Source organism: Gekko japonicus, unplaced genomic scaffold (genome assembly GCF_001447785.1).
Source record: "Gekko japonicus isolate JY-2015 unplaced genomic scaffold, Gekko_japonicus_V1.1 scaffold7253, whole genome shotgun sequence".
NCBI classification, from domain to species: Eukaryota; Metazoa; Chordata; class Lepidosauria; order Squamata; family Gekkonidae; genus Gekko; species Gekko japonicus.
The window spans coordinates 5,694-10,162 of record NW_015161644.1 but is presented as its reverse complement, the minus strand read 5'-3'; positions in this window follow the sequence as shown (position 1 = coordinate 10,162).

The window sequence follows — 4,469 nt, the reverse complement described above, 5'->3', positions numbered from 1 at the left end:
TGCGAGGAAAAGCAAAACAGAAACCCCGCCCGCCCTAAACCCCTGGGACAGACTTGCTCAGAAACGGACCCAATGAAACTCTGTGGGCTTGACTCCCCGAGTAAGTGAGATTTCGGGGTTGCCAAGTCGTCGTCACATGTGCCTGGCAAGCCCATCTCCTCCCAGAGTCGGACTTTCTCCCCACGCTCTTTGTCTTCCCCGTTGCAACAAGCCCAACTGCGCTACGAGGTGCCCTCAGGCGCACTCTCTGGCCATGCGCCTCTCCACTTGGGAGCCAGAGGAGGCGGCTCCCTTTCTGCCGAATGGAGAAGGACTCTCCCAAGCGCCCGGCCCTCGGCTCAGAGCTGCTTGACTGAGCTGTCATGGGCTTCTCTGCCACTATAAGAGGGAGTCTTTTGGGGGCTTTGCAGAATCCAGGTGTGTGGGCTTGGGGGGGGGGAAATTGTGGCCATGCCCGTCTTGCCTCGCTGCACTCAGGGCCCTCCCCTGTTGGTAACCGACCTGCCCTTTTCCAACTCCCATTTCCTGCTCCGTGGTCTCAAAAGCAAGGATGTAAGCGGAACGATTTGCCCCCCCCCCCGGTTTTGTGCCACTTCTGCCTGTTAGCTTGAAATAACTGCACTGGGGAAAACAGTTCTGAGTTTAAACCGTTAAGAAGAAAATGGCTCTTTAGTGAGGGCGCTTCTGTTTGTCTTGCAAGGATTTGAGAACTCTGTTTCAAAGTGGCCTTAAGGAGCTTGTGCTTCAGGCTTAACATTCTATTTTCTGACTTTCAAAAGACCCTCATGCTGAAAAAGATGATGCAATTGAAGCAGAAAAGTACCCTGCCCGTTTTTGTGCAGGCTTTGTTCTAGTTTTCAGTTTCAGCCTTTTTTTTTTTTTTTTGCTTGTGGGGCATCGAAAAGCACCATAACATTTATACTATTCTCTCCGCCCTGAAGCCTCATCCTATACATATTTGCTCAGACCAGCTGAATTACTTGGGGGTTAATTCCCAGGTAAATGTGTCTAGGGTTGTAACCCACATCCTCTCTGTGGTTAGATGGAAGCTTGGTTGGAATGCAGGGTTGGTGAGTCTGAAATACTTTGTGCTGTTCTGGATCTTGTTTGTATAAGCTATGTTATAATCAGTGTTCCCCCTAAGGTGAGTTAGTGTGAGCTAGCTCACAGGTTTTTAGCCTCCGGCTCTCACATTTTTGTGTTTGCTCAGGAAGGATGGGCTCCAGAGCAAACTAATTGATGCAGCAGCCAAATCGCCCGCTCAAATGCCGGTAGCTCACAAAGTAGCATTTTTGCTCACAAGGCTCTGCAGCTTAGAGGGAACATTGGTTATAATACATGCAAAAGCAGCTAAGTGTACTTAGTTTGCACACTAGAGATCCATAGCTCTTGCTGGTGTGCTAGGAAAGCATGTGTAACTACTTAGTGTGGGTTGCAGGGCAGTTTAAATGAGACCTGAGTCCATCCCAAGTTGTAGTGCCATTCAGGTCTGCGTTGCTAGGGCCCCGGCCACACGGCAGGGGAAAATGCGCTCGAAGGCGCGGCTTTTAAAAGCCGCGCCAACGTTGATACGGCTCGGCGGGATCCCACGGATCCCCCGGCCGAGCCGCCTTTTCTCCCCGGCGCGATCAAACGCCGGAGAGAAAAGACGGCTCTAACCGGGAGCCGGCCGATCTGCGCATGTCGGAGCATGCGCAGTTCGGCTCCGGCCCGGGGTTGAGCCGGCGCAAGGGAGCGCCGGCGATCAGACGCCCGGGAAGAAGCGCCTCATCCGTTGGAACCACCGAGGTAGGTGGTTCAGTTTGAGGCGGTTCTTCCCGGGTTTGGGCCAGTTTGGAGGCGGAAGCAGAACGCTTCCCAGATGTTGTGGTGTGATCGCGCTGCTTTGATCCGCCTCCAAACTGTCCCGTTCCCGGGCCAAATCGCCTGGTGTGAACGGGGCCAAAGTGGAGCATTGAAGAAATCGAGACTAGGACCTGATCTGGCGAGAATATATTTGAGCCGGTTCTGGAATCATGAACTCTGTACCTGAAAGCAGGTTATCTAAATGCTGGGCTAATATTTTGAATACATTTCCTGTAGAAATATTTTGACTCCTAAAATATGTAATACCTAACTTTTGTGGGCAGCACACATCTTTGTGCACTAGCACTTTATACTATGTTATGTTTTATAACTATATTGTTGTGATTTTATTAATTTCTGTTTAAGTTGTTTTATATATTCTCTGTAAGCCGCCCTGGGCCTGCCTGGCAGGGAGGGCGGGATGTGAATGAATGAATTAAATAAATAAATCTTGTTGATGACTGGCTATCCTGATCTGGGAGCTAGAATAAGAGTGTCACTTAACAGGACTTCGTTCAGATCATGGCAGAGTGATTGTTCGTTAATCCTAGTATGGCTGAATTTGAATCGTTCGAGTAGGGGTCTCCAACCATATTGAGCCTGTGGGCACCTTTGGAATTCTGACACGATGTGGTGGATGCAGCTGCAAAATGGCTGCCCCAAAATGACTGCCACGAGAGAGGTGCAGCCATTCACAAAATGACTGCCACAGCTCATTTACAGTCACACAGTGAAAACCTTGTGCTGTGGTGGCAGCTGCTGCCAAAGAAATGTTTTTGAAAATCTGCACAGCCAATCAAAAGGCTTGACCCCGCCCACTTTCTAAAAACACTTGGCAGGTGGCAGGAAAGGTGTCACTGGGGACCGTGGTGCCCACGGGCACCATGTTGGAGACCCGTGCATTAGGGTGTTGCTGCAATCAAGTATGAATTCCCGTGGCCTTACAAGTTGCCATGTGAACTTGATGTTGAGCTACAGAGTTTTTGCAAAGTGAAGTTTCTTACGCAGTGTCATAAGAACATAAGAGACGCCAATGTTGGATCAGGCCAAAGGCCCATCCAGTCCAACACTCTGTGTCACACAGTGGCCAGAAATACCAGTGCCATCAGGAGGTCACCAGTGGGGCCAGGACATTAGAAGCCCTCCCACTGTTGACCCCCCCAAGCACCAAGAAGACAGAGCATCACTTGCCCCAGAGTCCCTATCTATACCTTGTGGCTACCCTGTGGATGTCCATATTATATTTGTTAGAAGAGATTGGCTAGAAAAAAATTCAGTTGCACATGAATATTACCTTAAGTTCTACTGTTACCCATGAAACATTAGCTATTCATGGATATTGATTCAGGAGGAAGCACTTTTTTGGAGTCATAATATTTTAGAAAACAATTGCTGAAGATTTTGTTAGTTACATTCCCATGGTTTTGTGTCTTTTAAAAGAAAAACGTTTTAAAGTACCACTGGCATATTCCTGTATTTTTAACAGGGAAGATCAATTTGATTCGTACAAAAACAGGTGAATGTAAAAGTAAAATAAGGTCAGCTAAAATACAAAACAGCTATGTAATACCCAGGGGTCATTTCGTAGAAAAAGAGGTGCAGGAGCTCATTAGCATAACTCATTAGCATAACTTATTTGCATATGCCACACCCCCTGACATCACCGGAAGAGTGTCAGAAGGCAACACCCACCGCTCAGGCTCCACTGGACTGTTTTGGATTGCTAGCTATTGGGGGTGGGGGAACATGCAGATCTGTCCTCGCAGAGGAGGGAGAGCTTGAGCCTGAATAAAACTTGGTCTTAAGGGTGCCACTGGACTGTTTTAGACCCGGGGGGCGGGGGGGGGCTCTTCAACTTACTTGGCTGCTTCTTGCTCTGACTGAGGGCTGCTGGGAGCAGGGGGTGGGGCTTGTTGCATGTGCCCACCGCCTGGGCTCTTTACTGCCAGAGCTCCGCTCCTGTGCGCTCCTGCAGGAAATGACCCCTGGTTATGTTAGTCATTCTATCGTTAACCAAGGCTAACTGGCCTACTGCACTTAGTAGCTTTGAAATTAACACGAAAAACAGTAGAGTATTGGTAGCAAGGATAACTGGATCTTTTTTAGTTATCTAAGGTACAGACTTACATTGCTGTTGATATATATACACAAGCACACAGTATCGTGTTGCAAAATAGTGCAGTTTTTGGTGCAATGCCATTGCATTAATTCTAAAGCCAACATTTCAAAAATTAAAATGGGAGGACAGCTCAGAGGTAGAGCGTCTACTTGGCATGCAGAAGATCCCAGGTTCAATCTCCGGAACCTCCAGCTAAAAATCTCTTGTGGTTTCAATAACTGTGACATACACTTAAGACTAATACTGCTTAAATAAATGTCTATTGTAATGCCTGCCTGCTGTTTAATACAGAATGCTTAACTGGATTTATTTCTGAATCTGGCACACAATACGCCAAAAAATAATTCTGATAATGACCATACTAAACTGGTGTGCAGCAAATCTTGATGTCTCGCATAATCAGGTTTGAGCTTCATCATTTATTCTGGTAAACTTAGAATAGTAACTAATTGAACTGCCATCTTCATTTCACAGGGCGACCTTTCAAGAGACAAGAAATTCTCGG